This window comes from Aulonocara sp. 'chitande type north' Nkhata Bay, linkage group LG18, assembly GCF_057382095.1.
Source record: "Aulonocara sp. 'chitande type north' Nkhata Bay isolate Kocher_YH1m ecotype deep benthic linkage group LG18, A_spYH_male_GT1.1, whole genome shotgun sequence".
Taxonomy (NCBI): Eukaryota; Metazoa; Chordata; class Actinopteri; order Cichliformes; family Cichlidae; genus Aulonocara; species Aulonocara sp. 'chitande type north' Nkhata Bay.
In genome coordinates, this window is record NC_141361.1 from 38,597,274 (window position 1) to 38,622,418 (window position 25,145).

The following is a 25,145-nucleotide window of genomic DNA, read 5'->3' on the forward strand; positions in this document are numbered from 1 at the left end:
TGGACAGTCTCGGTCGTTGTGTCCTTGGGCAAGACACTTCACCCGTTGCCTACTGGTGGTGGTGAGAGGGCCTGGTGGCGCCAGTGTCCGGCAGCCTCGCCTCTGTCAGTGCTGTGGCTACAATGTAGCTTGCCATCACCAGTGTGTGAATGTGTGTGTGAATGGGTGGATGACTGGATATGTAAAGTGCTTTGGGGTCCTTAGGGACTAGTAAAGTGCTATATAAATACAGGCCATTTCCCTCTCACCACATATACAAACCGACATCATGACCAGCAGTTTTACAGCTGTGGCTCCAGCAAACATCAGCTGATACTAGAAATTAATATTAAATAAATTCTAACAACAGCTGATCAAGCTTAAACGTGCTGCTGTTGTTTAGCGCGACATCTGCTGATTTCGTCTTTCTGGCACAAAGTGGCCCACTGTTGGGCGGAGGGTGATATATAGGTATCTATGTAATTTAATACATATAATACCATAAATCCTACTTTTTCCCTTGAATCCGTTCTATAGGACACAAGCAGTGAAAGATTATTTAAACAGAACTCTTTCCTGTTGCTTACATGGTGAAGAGTTTGGAAGTTGGGGGAAACCCTCAGAGCTTTTGTAGTGGCTCAGCATGGAGAAGAGAATCACAGCTCACAATGATTTCTAATGTGAGCTTCAGTACAGGCTGTGATCAGCTGGCCTGCTGCTCTTTGTTCATTTAAACAGCTGAACTCAACAAGATGGAAACAGATGTTTCACAGCTACCTTGGCTGATTTCCATCCCTTACGCTGACAGCACACTATCAAATCTTTATACTAGACAGGAGAACGTTGGTATATAGATTGAACTGAATCAATCTAAGTGAATCAATCTAAGCATTATCAGCTGAAATGCAACAAATCTCTGCTACACTTGATGTAACTTAACTCTGGCCATGAGAACAAGTCCAACACAGTGCTTTACTAAACACTTTAAGGCTCATGTAGGTAGCCCCATTATTTTATATTGCACAGCTGCCTCGTGGTTTGTGTCAAATATTTGTGTTTTGTTGCCCACAGATGTGCATCGTAGTATAGTTTTGGATTTGGACTGCTACACTCAGATACTAACAGACAGAAACAGAGACAAGCTGTGTTCTCTGAAGATGGTCTGCCTGGACTCGGGATGACACCAGAAGGTCCAAACCTTTGAGACTGACTCTCCCAGAGAAAAACAGGCCTATAAAGTCTGCTGTTAGGACACGCCCCCTTCTCTGACTCTACACACCTGACCAGAGGACCAGAGACGGTTGCCATGGTGATGTGAGAAGCGAAGTCTCCGTGTAGGGAGATGTGGGAAAGATGCAGGAGACAAAATGTAAGCCGTACATGGGTCTAAAGGCTTTTCTCCAGCTGTTGAGCGTCATGTTAACATTCAGTTTTTACCACATGCAGTAAACAAAGGAGCTTGCAAAGAAAAGCGTCTGGACTTCTTTAAGTTGCTTGAAGACGTTTCACCTCTCATCCGAGAAGCTTCTTCAGTTCTAAGGTCAAATGGTGGAGAGTCCCAGATATAAACCTAGTGGGAGTTTCCCCCCCATAGAGGGACAAAAGGACTCCCTCTAATTGTCTGAGCCAAGGTGTGAAACTGGGTGTGGGTCCCAATCAGCCAGAGTTTCGGGTGTGTTCATTGTGACACCTGGCCCCACCTTATCATGCGAATTCCTGAGGTCATATGGCCCAGGATGTGAGTGGGCGTTAAGGCGTCTGGGAAGGGAACTCAAAACTGGAATATAGATGGCAGAGAGTTGGTGTCGTAAACCACCGCCTCTGTTCAAAGATGGTCGCTCACAGTGGACATAGATGCTTCTTTCACTCCTCTTTCAAACCATCTGTCCTCTCTGTCCAAAGTGTGAACATTGGCATCCTCGAAAGAGTGACCTTTATCCTTAAGATGCAGATGGACTGCTGAGTCCGATGACCTGGATGCCTGAGAACCTTCACAGACACATGCAGTAAATTTGTTTCCAAACTAACACACTAACTTTGTGTTCTTCAAACGCTGAGGAGTTTTTGTTGGGTTACCAGGTTAGCTTGTGTTGGCTTTTTTATATGAGAGAGAAGACAAATATGATCCAATGATACGTTTTCACACTTTATGATCAAACAGAATTTCAGATGAGTTTTCCACGGCTCCATGGACCTCCACCTCTCTGGCTCAGAGACAAAGGCTGCCTCACCCAGGCAGGGTTACATTAGTGGAATACTTTTGTGAGCCCGTTGAGCTAATGTGATGAAATCATAAGTATATGTTGATTAAAGTCTAATATAAGCACAGTGCTGGTGTGCAGGGCTGTTATATGCTGCTGACATATTATAAACTGTTGTGTCTATATCAAACTTTTAGCCTCATAATAAGCAGAGATATTTGTGTGTTTGTCTTCAACATTCAGATCCTTAGAGATGATTTGATGTGTGGATCAACACCATCACTAATTGAAGCACTTTAAAGTGGAAAAATCTCCCTTATTTCAGCTGTGATCACACACTTTGGTTTTCAGAGGAATGGCCAACAAAAGGAAAGACTTGACTGAGTGAAAAAGGATCCGAGCTGGTGATGATCCAGTGCAGCTGGTCTCGGGGAATAAAGAAACAGCCTGATCAGCTTCTCTACAAAAACAAGGAGAGTTGCGCTTGAATATGTCTGTTACTTTAGTTATAAACTGCCTCTATTGGAGCTGAATGCTGTGATGTGTCTGCAGTTCTACATGTATTGTAGGAAAATGAATGATGATAATCCACAACAGATCTGACCAAAACAAAACTCTGTTCTTTCAATGGTAGCGTGTACACATTCACTTTGTTTTCTAGTCATTTCCCACCTCACTTTTCTCAATACTAAACTTTGTATTTGGATTCTTTGGATTTGAAGCTTCAACAAAAAACAAACTTTTTCCTCTTTTGCTCCTCAGAATAAATTATGAGCAGCTGACTGGCTGTGATGGAGGAGCAAAACAGCCACACATTAAATGCAACTGCTTTAGTTCTTGTATGAAGCCAACAAGTGTGAAAATCCAAGGAAAAGCTGAGTGCTTTCTTTAAAGTTCAGATGGAACTTGGTGGACTAACATAGAATAGAATAGAATAGAATTCAACTTTATTGTCATTGCACATGCACAGGTACAGGGCAACGAAATGCAGTTTGCATCCATCCAGAAGTGCTTTAGTGATATAGATATATTACAATATATATTAGCAATAATATAGATATGTGAGTATATTACAGAAATGGGTCTATTATGGAATGTTATAATGTACACGGTATGAAGTATGTTGTGAATATTCTATAACTATAAGTATGTACAGGCTGTAGTGAGTACAAGCTATGTACAGGCTATGAACAGGATATAAATATGAAAAACTATACAGAATATGAAATAAATAACTTTACAGAATCTGGGATATACAGCTATACAGAAATGGGAACTATGCAAGTTGTAAACAGTTGTAGGATTAAAAATTATCGAATGTACAGAATGATTATTTACACAGAGCTATACAGTAGTGCAGTTAAGATAAGTGAGGGTGTAGATAGTTTCTACAGAGGCTATAAAGTGCTAGTGGTTGTGAGTGGTGGTTCAGTCCATGTTATTATTGTGTGTTTGAGGGTACAGTTGTCCATTGTGGGTGTGTGTATGTCCAGTCCATGAGTTAACGTGGGTCAGATGTCAGGAGGCAGAGTTCAGGAGTCTGACAGCTGTGGGGAAGAAGCTGTTCCGGTACCTGGTGGTCTTAGTCCGGAGGCTCCTGTAGCGCCTCCCAGAGGGCAGGAGGGTGAAGAGTCCATGTGATGGGTGACTGGGGTCTTTGATGATTTTCCCAGCCCTTTTCAGACACCGCTTCCTGTAGATGTCTTTCATGGCAGGAAGTGGTGCTCCGGCGATGCGCTGGGCAGTTTTTGCGACCCTCTGCAACGCCTTCCGGTCCGAGGCAGAGCAGTTCCCGTACCAGACTGTTATACAGTTGGTCAGGATGCTCTCGATGGTGCAGCGATAGAAGTTCACCAGGATGTCTGAGGACAGGTGGTTCTTCCTCAGAGTCCTCAAGAAGAAGAGGCGCTGGTGAGCCCTCTTGACCAGCTTGGAGCAGTTGGTCGTCCAGGTGAGATCCTCGGAGATGTGGACTCCCAGGAACTCGAAGCTTCTCACACGCTCCACAGCCGTCCCCTTAATGTGGATGGGTGGACATGGGTGAAATGCACATGCAAACTGAGGTTGTATTCAGGACTTTGTCACACTGGTAAATGAAGAGTGGGACCAAGAGAAAGTGTGCACACACAATGGTCACTTCATGCTTGCTCTTCTCCAGTCTCTGGTGTCACTTTGTCCTCACTTGTGTTGTTATTGTCTTATTTGTTGTGATTGAGGTTCTTTAGCACAAGCAGAGGTTTTTGCTTCGGAAGTAACCGTGTGCTGGTTTTCAGAGGCTTCTCTAACATTTAATGGTGCTGAAATATGTCAAACTTTTCTCCTCAATTATAACAGCTGAGAGCATTTTGGGCACAGCGGAGAAAAAGGTGTGTATGAAGGATTTTGATGTTTAATTGTTGTCACTGCTGAGGATTGGTGGACACAGATCTTTATTCACTTAGCTGCTGTTTACAGGTTCAAAGTCTTCATCAGAACAAACTCTTCTAATTGGACTTTGCCCTTAACTGTCTTTGAAAAGCAACAAATCCAGTAAATGTACTTTAATCTTGAAGTTTGGTCTAAAAACGTCCTGTCGGCCCTGTGCTGAGAGGGCTGTGCTCATCCATCCGTCCTGTTCTAATAAAGCCACATTTCAGCTTTAGATGTGTTCAGCTTTATTCATACAGCAACACTTAACAAACACATTTAGTCTCAAAGCTCGTTATATTGTAAGGTAAAGAGCCCAAAGAGTTCTCATTGGGATTCATTGATGAAGTGAATGTCATTCAGTAATCAAAGGTGGCTTTTTGGCTCTAACTGACTACATGTGTGTACACATCATGAGTGGACACACATGGATGTGAAGCACACTTAACTGTTTGGCTAAAGCCACAACAAGCACAGCACTGATTCTAACTTTAGTTACTCAGGACCTGATGTTAAATGTGACAATATTGTTCAATATGACATTTGTTCTTTGTCAGGTATTTGAAGAAAACACTTTCATGCATGAATGTATATAAACACATTTACATGAGCACAAACTGATTTCAAATCCAAATCAAAAAGTTTGTGAGCGATTTTGTTCATGTATCAGCTGTTTAGTCATTTTTGAGCAGATGGATGCTGTCGTTAGATTTGAGTTTAGTTTGCGATTTGAAGACAATCAAAGAATATTTCACATGAATTGTTCCAATGTTGTCGTGTACGAAGCACAGATCATTGGATGGAGCAGCATCACTTGGATCCTCTGAGCTGGAGTCCTGCTGTGAGACAGTGACAGCTGTCCAACACACAGCCAACATCTCCAGTTACACATGTCAGAGTGACTGGACTCCAACAGGATGAAAGGATGAAAAAAGGATGAAAAATGTGTGAAGGAAATGGAGAGGGCATGCAAGGAACTACTGTGTGATGCATTTGCAGACAATATGGGAAATAAGGAAAGTATAAGGAAATCTGAAGGAGGATCCAGCTCCAACTTCAAGTTAACCTAAAGTGATGGTTGTTCTGACTTAAGAATTGATTGATTCTGCTGATTCAGTTTCCACTGGTTTCATGAGTAGTTTTGCTCACAGTTTTGGAGACTACACAGAATAGTTTGTCCATCCATCCATCCATCCATCCATCCATCCATCCATCCATCTTCATCCACTTTATCCGAGGCCCCAGCCACAGGACAATTGACCTACTGTATGCTAATGTGAGAGATGCATACAGAGCCACCCCCCTCCCCCCACTAGGGAAGTCAGACCACAACCTGGTTTACCTACAGCCACAATACACACCCCTCGTCCAAAGGCAGCCTGTCACAACGCGCTCCATCCGGAGATGGACCCCAGAAAAGGAGGATGCTCTGAGAGACTGCTATGACACCACAGACTGGGATGTGCTCCTGAGCCCACATGGTGAGGACATAGAGGGGGCGACACACTGTCTTACAGACTACCTCAACTTTTGTGTGGACACAGTCGCCCCTGCTAAGACGGTACGGTGTTATCCTAATAACAAACCGTGGGTAACACAGGAAGTCAAAGCTGTCCTCAACATGAAGAAGAAGGCTTTCAGGAGCAAAGTGAAGGAGGAGATGAAGGCAGCACAGCGGGAGGTGAAACGCTGCCTGAGGGAAGCAAAGGACACCTACAGGAGGAAGGTGGAGCAGAAGTTGGAGAGGAACAATATGAGGGAGGTCTGGAATGGTGTGAAAACCATCACAGGCCACAACACCAAGAAAAGCACAGTGGGGGGGACTGTGGAGAAGGCAAACGAACTCAACAACTTCTTCAACAGGTTTGACCAGCCCACAACCCCCCCACCCTCACCCTCACCTTCACTACAGAGTCCTCCCCCCACTCTCCTGCCTCCCTCGCTTCCCCCCCTTCCTGACACCATGACACCCCCCTCCTCCAATCCCTCTCTCAGCAGCAAGACATCTCCCCCCCTCCCCTCCTCCCAAACATCTCCCAGTGTCACAGTGGATCAGGTCAGGAGGCAACTGAGGAAGCTTCGCCCCAGAAAGGCAGCAGGCCCAGACAAGGTGTGTCCTAGGATGCTAAAGGCGTGTGCTGCTGAACTTGGGGAGCCGCTACAACGAGTCTTCAACCTCAGTCTGCGACTGGGGAGAGTGCCCGCCCTATGGAAGACATCCTGCATCGTCCCGGTCCCCAAAAAGAACCGGCCCAATGAGCTGAATGACTTCCGACCGGTGGCACTGACGTCACATCTTATGAAGACTCTAGAGCGGCTCTTCCTCAACTTCCTCCGACCACAGGTACAACATGCCCAGGACCCACTACAGTTTGCATACAAGGCGGGTGTCGGAGTGGAGGATGCCATCCTGTACCTCCTACACAGAGCCCACTCACACCTGGATGGGGGAAAAGGCACGGTCAGGATCCTGTTTCTTGACTTTTCCAGTGCCTTTAATACCATCCGGCCCTGTATGCTTCAGGAAAAACTGAACAGGATGGAGGTGGACCCCTGCCTGGTGGCTTGGATCTCCGACTACCTCACTGACAGACCACAGTACGTCAGGCTGAAGGACATCACGTCTGACACTGTGGTCAGCAGCACAGGAGCACCACAGGGAACTGTGCTGTCCCCTCTTCTCTTCACCCTGTACACCTCTGACTTCTGCTACAACTCTGAATTATGCCATATTCAGAAGTTTGCAGATGACACGGCCATCATGGGGTGTATCTGGGATGATCAGGAAGAGGAGTACAGAAGTCTGGTGAGGAACTTTGTCGCATGGAGTCACACAAACCACCTGCAACTCAACACCTCAAAGACTAAGGAACTGGTTGTGGACTTCGGGAGGTCTAAAGCAGGTCCACTGCCGGTTCAGATAGAGGGGGAGGAGGTGGAGGTGGTCAACAAGTACAAGTACCTCGGGCTGTGGGTGGACAATAAACTGGACTGGTCATGCAACACAGAGCACCTGTATAAAAAAGCCCAAAGCCGACTGTACTTCCTCAGGAGGCTGAGGTCTTTTAACATCTGCAGGAAGCTCCTGAGGATGTTTTACCAGTCGGTGGTTGCTGGAGTACTTTTCTATGCTGTGGTGTGCTGGGGGAGCAGCACAGCAAAGAAGGACTCATCCAGGCTGGAGAAACTGATCAGGAGGGCTAGCTCTGTGGTCGGCATGAAGCTGGACACTCTGGTGACAGTGGCAGAGAAAAGGACATTAAAGAAACTGATGGACATTATGAACAATGCTGGGCATCCTCTGCACACGGCCATAAACAATCAGAAGAGTCTGTTCAGTGACAGGTTGCTTCTCCCCAAGACAAGAACTAACAGACTTAAAAACTCCTTTGTCCCACACGCCATCAAACTGTTTAACTCCTCTCTGGAGGGGAGAGGGAGGGGAAACAGGAGGACAAAGGAGGGGGGAACAACTAAGCTGTAGTGCCTCTTCACCTCACTGTACAATACCTTGTGCAATACTTTTTGTAAATAGTCAACAGTGCAATAGACTCAATACTTGAAATGTGCAATTCACTTGTATTTTTATTTTTTATTCCTATTTATTCTATTTATCCCCTTTGTATATTTTATTTATATTTGTCTCTGTATTTATATATGTGTGTGTGTGTGTGTGTGTATATATATATATATATATAACAATTCTGTAACTGTAACTTCGGTCGTTGCTGTGCTTTTTGGAAGTCGAATTTCCCAGAGGAACCCACCCGAGGGATTAATAAAGTTCTATCTTATCTTATCTTATCTTACCTCCCTGGGAACGCCTTGGTGTTCCCCCGGATAAGCTGGAGATATAATCTCTCGGCTGGTTGATTTGTGAGAAATCAATCTAAAGTACAAAAAACATGAAAATAGGCAAAAACAAATGAAAAGAAAATCATAAATGAAGAAAAGATCAACCACTTTGATGACTGTTTAGCTCTTATGGCATGAAATGTGCATTCATAATGAGCTTTTCTGACAAGTCAATGTAAGAGGAGATCAAGAGTGCACCAGGTGGGTGAGACACTAAAAGAGCTCAAAGGTGAAGAAGAGGTGAACGTCCAAAATCCTGGAGGAGAGCTCACAGTTTAAAAGGACCATCATGGCACCAGTTTGGAGAGCAGTGCTGCCAGAGGTTCAAAACTCATCCAAGTAGTGTGAGCATGCTGTCCCTCAAATGATGCCTTCATCAAAATGTTATTTTTTCATGTTTCAAACTAAACAACAAGAACTCAAATTTCACTGATGCTTTATTTCAGTGTCATGCTGTGACTTCAGCCTGTAAGTAGCACATCATGTTTGACATTTTACATTCATTTGACTTTCAAATATAAGAAATCACTTTTTTAAAAGTGCTGTTAGTGGATTTCAGGGCTGGGCTCAGCCCCCCATGATTCAAGGTTCTAGCAATGGCCCTGGATCAGATTATCAATGCTCACAGTGGGAAGAGCTTTTCCATGTGTGGGCATTTTTATCCCATAATGTCAGAAATGATGGAATTCTCTGTTATTCTTATAATTATTGAAGACACGAAACAGTCACAAACTGCACCTTGCAGCTTTGTCTTGAACACAAAGTGACTTGAGGGCAGATCCACTCTGGAGTCTGCTGCTATCTGGATATCAGCTCCATCATAAACTGATCCATTTCTCCAGGTTTTATGGCTCCTACATTTTGTCCTGTCAGGTTCCAGCTGAATCATTAGATTTCAAATGAGGATTCAGCTTCCTGTGATCAGAGGTCAGGTTAGGTAAATGATGGCATAAAAAGACAGCACACTGATGAAATGACTCTTCTTCCCTCCTGGTTTTTACCCCATCAGTCGCAAAAGGTTGATGTGGTATTGTCGTCACCTTCCTGGGTGAGTAGGCAACGTGGACACCTGAGTTTGTGAATGCGATATCTGGAGAAGGAAGCGACGTGGGATTTGAAATTCATACCATAGGTTCATATACTAGGAGGCTGTGGGGGAAAGCAGGCCGCCAGCAGTGTTTTATATCAGGCTCAGCACTGACACGTCTTCATATTCCTGCTCCTCTGGATTCAAACTCTGCTCTTTATTTACCTATTATTTACCTACCTGCTATGGTGAATTGTAGTAACTCACAGTTGGGTTTGAAACTGGAGCCAGAAACTCAGGCTTAACCCTGAAGTTAGCTGCATAAGATCGAGCTTCAATTTAACCTGCAAACTGCTATCTGGAAGGGTAAGTGACGAGTAAGGTAAGCGACCCATGTTGTAGGTGACGTCAGACGCCGGAGAATTGGCGGAAAAAAAGCAAATGGTAGCATAGAGTTTAACAAAGGTTTTTCAAGCTTCAGTATTACCAAATATCAATTGTCATATAACTAACAACATCTGTTTTATCATCTCTAACACCCTGGAGGACAACGGGGAGAGTTTAGACGCTCTCCAAGATTACATCGATCGCTGTTTTCAAGATCTAGTAATGAATAAGGCCCAGAGTGCATCCTCCCCGGCCAAAATTGAGACGCCGTCATCGAAGAGATGTCGCCCGGCAGACTCCCCCGGTACAACATCGCCTGCCGGCAAAGACATCGCAGACATCCTGGAGTCAATCGACAAGCGATTGTCCAGTTTCAATGCGAGGCTGTCCCTGGTGGAGATTTTACACCGGGAATTTAAATCTCTGAGAGAATCCCTGGAATTCAGCCAGCAGCAGGTGGAAACGCTTGCCGCTGAAAATGCCACGCTACGGGAGTCGGTCAAATCTCTCACCGATAACGTGACCCAGCTAAACGTTGAAAATAAAAAAATAAAAGAGTCCGTTATCGATCTACAAGCCCGTAGCATGAGAGATAATCTTGTGTTTTCTGGTATTCCAGAATCTGCCGGAGAGGACGCGGAGGCAACGGTGAAAAGCTTCATCAAAATCCACCTGAAGCTGCCGGAGGACACCGTAAAGAACATCGACTTCGATAGAGTACATCGCTTGGGGGGCGTGAGGTCGCGGACCGGGAGACCACGGCCTATTGTGGCCAAATTCGGTCAATTCAAACAGAAGGAACAGGTGAAGAGTCGCGGCAGAGAGCTGAAAGGAACGGACTTCAGCGTGAACGACCAGTTCCCCAAAGAGATCCTGGAACGACGCAAGGTCCTGTTCCCAGTTCGACGTAGCTTCATCCAGAAAGGCTCCCGTGCTGTCATCGCCGTGGACCGGCTCTACGTGGACGGACAGCTTTACCGCGACCCCGGCACCACACCGTGGTTATATTGACTGCACTCCAGATAAGAACCCGCTACACTCTTTTCTTATTCATTCACACTTTCTCTTTTAACATGGGTTTAACCTAGTAATATCAATATGATGTCATAGCAGATATAACACCGTCACCCTCCGTCATTACTTCAATTGGAATGTTTCCGTTTCATTTCTTTTTTTTGTTGTTGCTCACAGTTCATGTGGTTTCTTTCTTTCTCTTGTCTTTCACTGCTGTGATCACCTACTTCCCCACTCACCTACAAACAACACCCTCTATTTCTCCATATTTTCACACCACGATCACGCAAACACATCCGCTCAACGGCAGCACATTCACAACAGCCTCACAGCACGCACAGACTTGCAGGACACATAACACAAGCCACGCTTGTTCATATTAGTGAATATTCACACACATAGTCAGACTTATGGAGCCTCTCACCACACCTTTTTTTTAATTTTTCTCTCTCTCTTTCTATTTACAAACAAGGGATGTTTCCACATTCTCTCCACCTGTCTAAACGAAACACCCAGCATACATCATTAGACATACACACACAATTATGGGCATGCTGAGATTTGTCACATGGAATGTAAATGGAGCTGGCACCAGAGGAAAGAGGTTAAAGATATTTAACCAGCTTAAAAAAATTACAGGCAGATGTTGTTTTATTACAAGAAACTCACAGACCTGTCACAGGTTTAAACGAACTTAAAACACCTGAGTTTCCTAACGTGTTTGCAGCCTGTTATAATTCTAGACAACGGGGAGTAGCGATTTTAATACATAAAAATGTTAATTTTACAGTACTCGATACAGTTATAGATCCAGAGGGTAGATTTCTAATTATTAAACTATCAATATTGAACAAAAAACTATGTATTGTAAGTATATATGGTCCAAATGTTGATGAACCCTCATTCTTCCACGGATTTTTTAGTGCACTCTCTGAACACCTCGATTGCACACTCATTCTTGGCGGTGACCTCAACCTTGGACTAAATGAAGAAATGGATAGGCTCAACACAACAGGAACTCAGCGCAATTGGCAATCCACAAACATAATCAAACAGTATATGAGCGACTTTGGCCTTCGCGATGCATGGCGCTCCCTTCACCCCAACAGTAAGGAATATACTTTTTTCTCGCATGTTCATCACTCTTACTCTCGTCTGGATTATTTTCTGGTCAGCAGCTCACTGCTGAGTGACATTTCAGACACTGAGATTCATCCTATAGCTGTCAGCGATCATGCTCCTGTATCTTTAACACTAATGCACAAGAATAATACTACGCCAAGTAAAAACTGGAGATTTAATACATCATTGCTTAAAGATGAAGACTTTATTAAATATTTTAAAAAGGAATGGACTTCATATTTAGACTTTAATGACACTCCCGGAATATCTGCTTCTGTTCTATGGGAAGCAGGGAAAGCTGTGATGAGAGGTAAAATAATTTCTTTCTCATCACACAAAAAGAAAGAAGAAAACAAAAATATTCAGGAATTAGAAAAAACCATCAAATCACTAGAAGAAGCCTACACGTGCGACCAAGATCAGGAAACATTGAACAAAATACGCAAGACAAAACTAGAATTAAATGAAACTATTAATAAAAAAACACAATTCCTTATACAAAGACTTCGCTTGCAGAATTTTGAACACAGTAACAAATCTGGTCGATTTCTAGCTAACCAGTTAAAAATAAATAAAGAAAAAACAACTATATGTGCTGCTAAAGATTTATCGGGGAACACAATATATGACCCTGGAAGAATAAACAACATTTTTAGGGATTTCTATGAAACTTTATACTCACCACAAATAAACCCATCTAAAAATGAAATTGATCTGTTTCTTGACAACGTAACTCTTCCAAAATTACTAGACAGTCAAGCAATGGAACTGGATTCGCCACTGACGCCAAGTGAACTCCAGGAAGCCCTGATAAGTATGCCCAATAATAAGGCTTCAGGTCCAGATGGCTTCCCTGCAGAATTCTACAAAGAATTCTGGATAATTTTGGCACCAGTATTCCATGGAATGTTGCAGGAAATCGAGGAAAATGGCAGACTACCACCAAATATGAATTCTGCCAACATTAGTCTCCTGCTAAAACCAGGCAAAGACCCTTTATTTCCCTCAAGCTATCGTCCAATTTCTGTTTTAAATGTAGACCTTAAAATAATCTGCAAAGCTCTATCAAAGAGATTAGAGAAAATAACCCCCCTCTTAATTCATCCTGACCAAACTGGTTTCATAAAAGGTCGGCACTCCTCAACAAACACTCGTAGATTACTTAATTTAATAGACTACTCATACAATAAAAACATCGAAACCATAATATTATCTCTAGATGCAGAAAAAGCATTTGACAGAGTTAACTGGAAATTTTTATTCGCAACTCTACACAAATTTGGTTTTGGAAACTCTTTCATAAACTGGATAAGAATATTATACAATTCCCCAACAGCTCGTATCAGAACAAATGACCAGACATCCTCCAGCTTCTGTCTCCTGAGGGGCACCAGACAGGGATGCCCACTCTCCCCTTCACTGTTTGCAATTTTTATCGAACCTCTAGCAGCAGCATTTAGACAGGCTACAACAATTAAGGGCATAAAATGTAAGAACATAGAACATAAAATCAGTCTCTATGCGGATGATGTGTTGCTTTTTCTGCAAAACACACAAACCAACCTCTCTGAGGTAATTACTCTAATAAACTGGTTTTCAAGAGTTTCAGATTATTCAATTAACTGGCCAAAATCTACAGTTCTCCCCATTAACTGCTCCTTCCATAATTCTTCCTCTGCCCCACTACAATCCGGAAATATTAAATATTTAGGTATTAATGTTTCTCCTAAGCTTTCAGACTTAACTAAATTAAACCACATCCCACTTCTAAAGAAAGTAGAAGGCGATCTGACTAGATGGAAATCTCTACCCATATCACTCATGGGAAGGGTCGCCACTATAAAAATGATGATCTTGCCAAAAATAAATTACTTATTTTTGATGATCCCTAACAAACCATCACAAGATTGGTTCAGATCTCTGGATTCATATATTTCCAAATTCCTTTGGAAAGATAAACCCCCGCGTATCAGCTTAAAAATGCTACAAAGAACCAAGGATAGAGGAGGATTAGATCTGCCTAATTTTCACCAATACTTCTTAGCCAACAGGCTTCAGTTCATCTCAGAATGGTCAAAACATACCTCCTTAGATGAACCCTGGCTAGATGTTGAACAGGCACTATGCAAGGATCTAGAGATTTCAGACCTACCATTTATTAGCTCAAACATCAAAAGACATGAATGCTTTAAAAGTATCAACATCAGCTTTTCTCTAACAGCATGGTGGGAGTTTCTAAAATTGACGGAGTCTTCATTAATCCCATGCAAACGTACACCTATCTGGAATCACCCTGACATATTACAAAACAATAATATGATTAATTTTCCAGAATGGAGTTGTAAAGGAATTAAATACTTAGAACATATATTAGTAGGAACAGAATTTATTCCATTTGACAGACTAGTTGAACAATATGGGATCAACAAGAAAAGATTTTTAGAATATCAACAAATTAAATCCATAGTAAAAAAGAAATTTAACCTCAGTCAAGTTGAATTACAAACACCACCAAGTGCGGCACATTTCCTTACTCTTAAATCCCCCAAATTATTATCTAAAATATACAGAACACTTTCTAAATTAGATGAATCAATATCCCTTCCTATTGCAAAGTGGGAAGCAGATTTATCCGTCAGCTTAGACCAAAACTTCTGGTCTCAGGTATGCTTAAAAACCTTTAAATTGATTAAAAATCCCAGTCTGCAATTAATACAATACAAAATACTACATAGAGTGCACTATACAGGTCATCGGATGTTCAAGATGGGCTTTACATCTTCCAACAACTGCTCACACTGTCAAGGCAATACACCAGACAATTATATCCACGCTCTTTGGTTCTGTCCACCAGTTCAGAAGTTTGGGCGCGAGATATGTGAAGACTTATCAAAGTGTCTGAAATGTAACATTCCAACTTCCCCCTTAGTGTGTTTGTTGGGCAGCTTAGATAATGTCACTTCAGAAAAGAATATCGTCCATATGGTTTTCACTGCCCTATGCATAGCCAAGAAAACTGTCCTCATGAACTGGAAAAATAAAAACAATCTTAATTCTAACCAATATAGAAATTATCTATTAGATTACATTAGTCTTGATACAGCCTCTGCCACCACATCAGATCAATTGCTCTGGGCTCCTTTGATCAGCTCCATCACCTAGTGGGGGTGGGGGGTCATAGTTTGGTCCCGCCTTCACTGTTGTGATTGGTGTGGGGGTAGGGACAGGCTTAGGGCGTCGGGGGGTTCCCCGGAGGCATCTTCCTTGGGGGGCTCAACCCGGGGTAGCGGTCATGTCCGGTTGGGGGCTCTTTTGGCTCTCGGGTGACTGTTTCCTCGTGGCTGCGTGTAGCGGGGCTAGGGGAGGGTCTGTGCTGACGGACGTGGGTTACTGACCTGGTAGCCTGTCTGCCCCTGGGTGGGTCCGGGATGGGCTTGAGGTTCTGGGGGCGCTCCGTCTCTGGGCTGGGGCCCTGGCCGGGCCTCGGGGCCTTGGGTCCTGGTTTGTGTGTTGCCGGGGTTGTGGGCGGGTGGGTGCATGGGGGCCCATCCCTGGCGCAGGGTGCCGCCGGTGCGTCGAGCCACCTGGGGGGCTCTTCAACTGGTGGGGGAGATTGTCACACCTTGCAGGAGCTTTCCTCTCCTCAGGAACTCTCTGCAGGAGGGGGAGATACAGGAGAGGTGGAGGAAGATCTCAGCCTGGGCGTCTATTGTCTCATGTAGTCTGGAAGATGAGTGAATGGTGGGGTGGGCGCAGTTTTCTCTGTGGTGGGGTTAGGTGGACTGTCCCGGGCTCTGTGGGGCCAGGGGGCGCTGCTGCGCTGGGCCCCGGTCTGGATGGGCCTGGGCCCCCTTTCCCTGGCGGGTCGCGGAGTATGGGAGTGCCTACTGGGGTCAGCGGGGGAGTTGGCCCCAGGGAGGGGTCACCTGCCCCTCCCTTCCTTCCCTCCCCATCTCCAGCTGCCTCCCTCTCCCCGCTCCACCACAACCACCCACACATGCAGGGCCTTGGAGTAGGGGTATGTCACCAGGGTGCAGAGGAGGCTACCCCCCCCCCCCCCCCTGTCCCCTTCTGGCTGCCCCTGCCTCAATTTTATCCCACAACTTAGACATTCACATTACTCACACTCTCATTACACATACATATAGGATCTTGGGGGTGGGCACGATACACGGAGTCCAAATTACCATCAGGATGTACACCTCACCCCTGGCGTCGTTGCCCACCTCTCAATTTTGAATACACGTAGACATTGAGGGCTAGCAGGAGGGACTATGCGCTTACCTGCTGCTCTCTGGCAGGTAGCTCCATGCCCTCCTGGGTTTTAATTGCACCTTAGAACACACAAGCATCAACACTACAATGAGCGGGTGGAGGGAGGTTTGGAGTCTTCTCTCACCCCCATTCTCTGCGGCCTGCTGGAGCGGGGGGGCTAGGAGGAGTTGGCCGTCCGACTGCGGTCTGGAGTGTGGGGCCTCCCTGCTGCTGCGGAGTCGGGGCGGTCTACCTCTCCCCACCGCAGGGAAAAGGGTAACACCACCTGGGTCTGGGTGCAGTTCCCCCCTCCAGGGGCAGGGGTACCTAGACCCGGTTCGTAGAGTACGCTTGGGGAGTGTGATCGTGTGTACAGCGTCTCTTTATGTCTGTCTCCACGTTGGTTGAGTGTGGAGTAAGTGCATATGAGAGCATGAGGGTGGGAATGGATGTTTGTGTCTGTGTGTGCCTGTATGTCTGTGTCTATATGTCAGGTTGGGTATCAGACGCCACCTCTCTGGGGACACCTCAGGCCCTCCAAGGTTTGGAGGCCTATCTCCGCCCACCACCACTTCCCCTGCCGGTGGCGGACTCCCTCAGGTGTCGGTGCGTTGGTGGTTCTTTGTGTCTGGGGGTGGGCGTCCGGGTACACACCGGCTCACTCCTTGGCGGCCGCTTATCGGGGCCTGGAGCCTGGGGCTTGCTCGGGCCACTTCGGAGGTGGGGTGCCCCCGGCCTCTCGGCCTGGGGCTCGGTCACTCAGGCACAGCTGGCTGCCGGCGGAGCTCATGGGCGCGTCACCGCAACTCCCCCTGGCTTCTGCTCCGCGGCTGCTGAGTGAACCCTCATCTGGGACTCTCCTCAGCTCTTACTGGGACAGTGGCGCGGCTGCCCCTCTGTTGGTCTTCCTTGGTCTCTTGTGTTCTGGGGGCCTCTGGATGTCTGGAGTTTTGATCTCCTCCATACCTGCTTCATACCCTGGAGGACGGGGCTGTGGCTCCCCACACTCCCTAGCAGATCGTTACATGGAGAAACCTTTGGAATGCAAGCATGCTGATCCACACAGGTATGCACACAGGTGTACACACGGGTATTCACAGACGCGGACTACAGCTTTCTTGGCTGCTGCCTCAAAGCACATTGTGCGCTGTCTATCTTGCGTGCTGCACAATATCGTTTATTATTTAGTATCTACTGATATCTACTGCTAGCTAGTTTATTGTGATGGTGCCGTTTTTTTTTTATTATGTTGCTCTTTGTTGTTTGCTTTCTCTTCTATTTTTTTTCTCCATACAGGTGACCCAGGTGTTTTGTTTTTTTTGTTTGTTTGTTTTTTTCTTTCTTCCCCCCCTTCTCACCGTCTCTTCTCCCCTTTGGTTTTCTCTCTCTCCCTCTCTTTCTTTCATTCTCTCTCCCTGTCCTATCCCCCAGTCATGTCTGTCCCGTTTGTAGCAACTGAAAATAAAATAAATTCATAATTATAATAAAGGTCAATCAAATGGACCAATATGGCAAGACCATGATGATCCACGTGGTAAAATAAATCCGCTTGGCATCTTTCTTGGCCTTAAGACAACAATTCTGATGGCCAAAGATCCAAACGGGACACAAAACAAAAAAACAAAAAAAAACCCTGCAAACTGGCCGACACGAGTGTCCTTCTTTCTAATGCTGAGCGCACAGGACGGTACACGTCTCTGTGAACAGCCATCAATACGCAAACTAACAGGACACGAAGCAGCCTGAGAGAAGCTGCTCGTGTTTGTGACGTTTCAGGAGACAGCTAGCTCAACACAGCCGGGCTTTCTCTGTGCTAGCTGGCTCAAGTAAATGTGAAACCCAAGTCAGAGATGAGCACGATCACCGGGATGGTTTCTCAGCTTTCTGCTTCAGGCTCTGAGCCTGCTCACATTAGAGGAGCTGAGCTCCACATTCTCCAGTCAGTCAGTCTATTCAGAGGCCATAAAGAGACCACTCAAGTTTTGCTTCAGCAGAGACCAGAATGTAAATAAAGACTAATGATGTCATCCTGTTGTAACCCATATCAACTACAGAATGTCACATGTCAGCTGACTTGAGGTCCCTCTCCTGATTTGCTCCTTCCACGTTGCAGCAAAGATGAAACCTGGCTGTGGAGGGATACTTCCGGGTTCGACTCCTGCTGCGGCTGAGAACGGCGTTGGAAAACAGCGTTTTCTCTTCTCGATTTGACTGTAAAATCTTATCACCTCAGCGGTAAGTGTCCTTGACATCTGATGAAGTAACCCCTTTTAGTTGTCGTTAGCGGGTCTGTTGTTTCCGCGTTTAAAAATTACTTTGTTCGGTGGCGTTCCCACCGCGAGCAGAACACTGGTGTCAAGCCAGCCTCCAATTCCAGCATTGCAGTCAAGCCAGCCTCCACTTTGTTTTACCTTCCCTGTGTATTCAAAGTATTATGGCAAAAGACGTTGAAACCTGATTTCAAAATAAAAGCTCCTGAAGCATGACTTCTAAATAAAAGCCAACTTCCAGTAAATTAAGAGCACATTCACAAATATCAATTAGTCTTGTTTGCACACTCCAATGTTGGATACAAATGACATACCCTAGTATTCTAGTAGCAACATGTCAATATTAAAGCCATCTCCTTTTGGATTTCAAAGTAAAAGCCCTCTGAATGTTTATTTTTGAACTACTTTTTCCAATTAATTCAGAATGGAAAATTCACGTTTCCACAGACTAGTTGCAGTCTATATTGACAGTATACAACCCCATAATGATACCATGTCAATATCAATCATTCTTATTTTCCCTTTCAAAATAATTGCCCTTTCAAATTGACCATATATCGGTGTGCGTTTTCAATGATTTCAGAAAGCTATAAAATGGAAAATTGCTGTTTCCACAGAATAATTACTATCTATGTTGACAGTATGCAATCCCACAGTGATACTAGGTTAATCTTAAGTCATTATGATTTTGCCTTTCAAAATAAGAGCCCTTTCAAATTGCACATATGGGAAATAATCTTTCAATGAATTCTGATTTCTCTAAAAAGACAAATTTTTGTTTCCACAGGATAATTTCAATCTGGGTCAAGAGTATGCCAACCCACAATGATACCATATCAATATCAAGTCAGTCTGATTTTGCCTTCCAAAATAAAAGCCTTTTCAAATTGCCCATGGACAACCTACCCTTTTAACGATTTCAAAATGCTCTAAAAATGAAAATTTTACTATCAACAGTATACAACCCCACAGTGACACCATATCAATATCATGTCAGTCTGATTTTGCCTTTCAAATTAGTGGCCTGTTGAAATTGCCCATTTAAGACCTAACTTTCAGTGGTTTCAGAATGCTCTAAAAATGACATTTTCTGTTTCCACGGGGTAATTCCACTTTAGCTCAACAGTACACAACCCCACAGTGATAACATATCAATATCAAATCAGTCTGATTTTGCCTTCCAGAATAAAAGAGTTTTCAAATTGACCATATACAACCTACTCCTTTAAAGATTTCAGAATTTACAGCAGTCCACCGAAGACACTTCACCAACCCCTACTGGTGATGGCCAGAGGGGCCGATGGCGCGATATGGCAGCCTTGCTTCTGTCAGTCTGCCCCAGGGCAGCTGTGCCTACAACTGTAGCTGCCTTCACCAGTGTGTGAATGAATAGTGGAATTGTAAAGTGCTTCGAGGGTCTCGAAAAGTGGGGGCAGGGATAGCTCAGTAGGTAAAGTGGTCGCCCCATGATCGGAAGGTCGGCGGTTCGAATCCACTTAACGGCTACCCTGAGGTACCCCTGAGCAAGGTACCGTCCCTACACACTGCTCCCCGGGCGCCTGCTTAGTGGGCTGCCCACTGCTTCACTGAGTGAATGGGTCAAATGCAGAGAAAAACAAGTAATTTCCCCATGGGGATCAATAAAGTATCCATTATTATTATTATATAAATACAATCCATTATTATTATAAGAACGATTACAGTGATTACTATGTGATTATTATTATTTGATTTAGATTTTGCTTTGGTCCTGCTAATTTGGTTTAATAAAATATCCTGCATTCAAAACGTCTAAATTGTAGACATTCTGTTTTCATGCTTTGTGAAACAAAAAAGTTAAAAGCCTGTCTATTGTTATAATATCACTCCAGGGGTCCTTACAGCTTACTCTAGTCTTGAAACTGAACAGATCCTTGGGGCTACTTTCCAGGCCATTAAATTTTAATGTGGCAGAAGGATTGTACTTGACCTGCAAGGACAGCCAGGCAACAGTGCCTTTAGAGGGAGCAGGATGGACATTTGGAGAACTTCCAAAAAGCAGTTAACACTGAGCGAGTCTCCTCTCTGGCTGCATCTAAGCTCTGCATAGCCTTGTGGGTGATAAGACAGGATAAACTTGGACTTTTTAAACTGAGAGCCTATTCCAAACTTTCCTGTATTGGGGGTATCTCAAGTCAAGTCAGGTCAAGTAGCTTTTATTGTTATTTCAACCATGTACAGTGGTACAGTACAGAGTGAAACGAGACAGCGTTCCTCTGAGACCCTGGTGCTGCATATGACATATCACAGACAAACACAGGACTACGTAAAGTGCAATGTTCCAACATTGCAAAAAAACAAGACAAGACAGTGCAGCAATAGACAGAACAGGACGGTACAGACACAAGACAGTGCAATGGAAATGTGCAAAATACTGTGCAAAAAGGACCTTGGTGCCTGAAGGCGTGTGTGTGTGTGTGTGTGCGTGTGTGTGTGCGTGTGTGCGTGTGTGTGTGCGTGTGTGTGTGCGTGTGTGTGTGTGTGTGCGTGTGTGTGTGTCATCCCAGTCACTGAGTGTTTAGGAGTCTGACAGCTTGGGGGAAGAAACTGTTCTGCAGTCTGGCAGTGAGGGCCCGGATGCTCTGGTACCTCTTTCCAGAAGGTAGCAGGGTGAAGAGTGTGTGTGAGGGGTGTGTGGGTCCTCCACAATGCTGGTGGATTTGCAGATGGAGCGGGTGCTATAAGTGTCAATGATGGAGGGAAGAGAGGCTCCAATTATCTTCTCAACTGCTCTCACTATCCGTTGTAGGGTATTGCGATCCGATACGGTGCAGTTATCATACCAGACAGTGATTCAGCTGTTCAGGGCACTCTCAATAGTCCCTCTGTAGAACGTGGTGAGAATGGATGGAGGGAGATGGGCTTTTCTCGGCTTTCGCAAGAAGTAGAGACACTTTTGGAACTTCTTAGTTATGGAGCTGGTGTTGAGAGACCAGGAGAGGTTCTCCGCCAGGTGGGCACCAAGGAATCTGGTGCTCTTGGAGACCTCCACAGAGGATCCATTGATGCTAAGTGGACAGTGATCTCTCTGTGCTCTCCTGAAGTCAAAAATAATCTCTTTTGTTTTGTCCACATTCAGAGACAGGTTGGTGACTCTGTTGCAACCTCCTCTCTGTATGTATCTGGTCTAATCTGGATAAATGGTAAATGATAAATGGCCTGTATTTGTATAGCACTTTACTTAGTCCCTATGGACCCCAAAGTGCTTTACACTACATTCAGTCATCCACCCATTCACACACACACATTCACACACCGGTGTTGGCAGGCAACCCGGAAGTTATAACTACCCATCTCAACTTCTACCTTATGCTTGCATTTTATTTGGGATCTGTTCGCCTTCCTAATTTTCTTCACCTCAGATTCACTTTAGAGATATTCCCTTCAAAGGGCCTCCTTCAGGTGGTGCTGTCACTTTGTGTTGGTGTTTGCTCTCTCTGCGGTAGAGTTTCCCTTCCTTTTCCAACACACAGTGGTGTTTGTGAATAGATTATTTGCATAGCAATTTAATTAAAAACTTTTAGATAACTTCTGTTTTCATAGTATAATCTTCACGCGCTTCATCCGAAGCACACTCTCTGTGTACTCACTCCCTAATTCAGTGCCAAAGTATTCATTCACTGTGTCTTTACTGTTTCGCTAGCTTAGCTTAGCTCATAGCTGACTCGCTAGCAGCATGGCCTCCTCACCTGTATGGAATGTATAGATTAAGCTATGTAGCCAAGATGATTAATAATTTAACTGTTGTACATTGATTGATGATGATGATTTATGATTTCCATTGTTACATAGACTTGCAGAAAAATATATTTGTTTACCGGTAAACTGAATCGAACTTGATGTGCTAATGGACATTTTTCTGACCTACAGGTCAGGTTTTTTTTCCCCCCTTTTGAATTGATCTTCTTCATATTGAAGTGGCAAGCCGGTAGGAGCGTTCTTTGTTTTTCCCCCCTTTTCCCCCACTTAGCCGTCTTTGGATTACAGACATATTTCCCCATTGTATGAAGCTGGACCCGAAGGAGGAATACCTTGAAAGTGAACTTTAAAAAGAAAAGGACCAAAAAGGACTCTTAGCAAAAGGACTCTTGCACAGAAAAATCACAGCATTGATTTATTATTTAATTGTGGGCATTTATGTGGTGTGTGGTATTAATTATGTTGTTCCATTTCCCCTGTCTCCTATTTATTCAATATATTTTTGGTACAAGATATTGCAGTCTTTGGGCTCATCATTCACACCATCTAGGCTCCATAAAGAACTATTTCTTCTGCGCGTCAGTCAGTAAACTCATCCATTAAAATAAACTAGTCCTTAAATAACTTAGCGTTACACGTGGCGAGCCAGCCAGGAGCCTGATGGGTGAATGAGTGGGGGTTTTTTTGTGTTATTTGATGTAATTTGATATTTGGTATTTTCTGTGGTTTTGATAAGGTCCGCGACAAGAAAAAATGAAGTTTATTCAGGAAAGTGGGGTCAATGTTGCACATTCTGTCATTGTTTCTGGTGCCACAAACACTGAGAAAGATGAGGAAATTCTTGATTATTTGAAACAATACGGTCGTATAAAAACGGTTATTTTCGTGGATGACGCAAATAGTGTTTTTTACAAAAACCTGATCATTGAATATTGTGATAGTTCTGCGTTAACTGCTCTTAATACATTTTTCCCCACATACTCATCAGTCAAAGAATCACTCGGCTTTGACTTTTTGTGTAAGATCGCTTGCCGCGGAATGCACAGCCACAGGAGGAGTCAGGACCCCTGCAGATTACCTCGGCGAGCTCAAGCAACTTGCACGCCGCAGCGGCAGGGATTTTCCAGATATGATGGGACAAATAAGTGAGCATCTGGAAGGAATGGAACAATACAGTGACTTAGAAGAGGGAGCCTCAGTCCAAATTGTGGAGCCTGCTTTATCTCTGCCTGGCCAGCAGGGGTCATTGTCTGGACACTCCGCAATCCCTGAGACAGCTACCAGCAATCCCTCACCTGAAGAACAGGGGTCACTGCCACATCCACAAAGATTTTCACTGTCACAGACTGAAATGAACCCCCCAGAAATACAAAAAGTAGTGGTGGAGCATGTTGTAAAAACAGACACCGTACCTGCATTGAGACTTCGTCCTTTCTCTGGGAAGATCCCCAAACCAGCCAATGAAACAGATTATGAGACCTGGAGATCTCACATTGAACTGCTGTTAGCAGATCCAAATTTGGCACCTCTGCAGATCACTCGTCACATCCTTGAAAGTTTGCTACCTCCGGCAGCAGGTGTTGTGAAAGGGCTGGGCTCAAACACAATTCCATCCATCTATTTAAAAGTGTTGGATTCTGCTTTTGCTTTAGTACAAGATGGTGAAGAGTTGTTTGCTCAATTCCTGAATACGTTACAGGATCCGGGTGAGAAACCCTCTGCTTTTTTGCAACGTTTACAACTCACATTAAACCCTGTGATGAAAAGAGGTGGTATCTTGTCTTCAGACTTCAACAAACATTTACTCAAGCAGTTTTGTCAAGGATGCTGGGATAGCGATATCCTAAACAAACTACAGTTGGAGAACTTGAGGAGCGATCCCCCATATTTTGCAGAGCTCCTCCTACTGCTTCGAACTGAGGAGGGTAGACAGCTGGCCAAGGAGAATCTCATGAAGAAGCACCTAATTGCATCCAAGCCTCGTGCCGCTGTTCATTCCCAGAGCACATGTGCTTGTAGCCATTCAGACACCAAGGCTATTAATGAGCTGAAGCAACAGATGTAGAAACTGCAGAGTCAAATGGCTGTTCTTCTCTCACAGAAATCTCAATTCTCCAAGCCAGCACCACCTCAACTCAGATCAGCACAACCAAGACCCAGCAGCAGTGCAACCAGTTCCCGGGCTAGAGCAGGCTACTGCTTTAGATGTGGAGAGGATGGGCACATGTCAGCAGGATGCGCCAACCCTCCGAACCCGACACTGGTTCTGAAAAAGAAGAAACAACTTGAAAAAAGACAGCAGGCTTGGGACCGCAATAACAAATCATCAAACTAGAGGCAGTCTCTGTGGAGGGACAGACGGAGGCTGCAGTCGACCCATGTCCCAGTTACAAGCAGGATGGACATTCTATCATATTGCCTAAAAGACTCATTGGAACCAGAAGCACAGCACAACTCACGATTGGAGGAACTGTATTTGACTGCCTGTTAGACACTGGGTCTCAGGTAACCACCATCTCTCACTCCTTCCACCATGATTATCTTTCTGACCATGAGATACAACCTCTGAAAAATCTCCTGGAGATAGAAAGAGCGAATGGCCAAGCTGTTCCATACCTTGGTTATGTGGAGCTGAACGTGACTTTCCCTCCCGACTTCTTGGATTCCATCACAGCTGTTGACACACTTGCCCTGGTAGTTCCTGATGTCCAATCAGCTCAACAGCCGTCAATACTGATTGTAACAAACACTCTGGACTTGGCATATGAGAAAGCATTCTCAGACCAACAACCCTCCATTCCAGCCCCACATGGATACAGAACGGTGCTGAAAATCCTTGAGCAACGATACAGACTGGCCAACAGTAACCATCATGGAATTATCAAGCTGCAC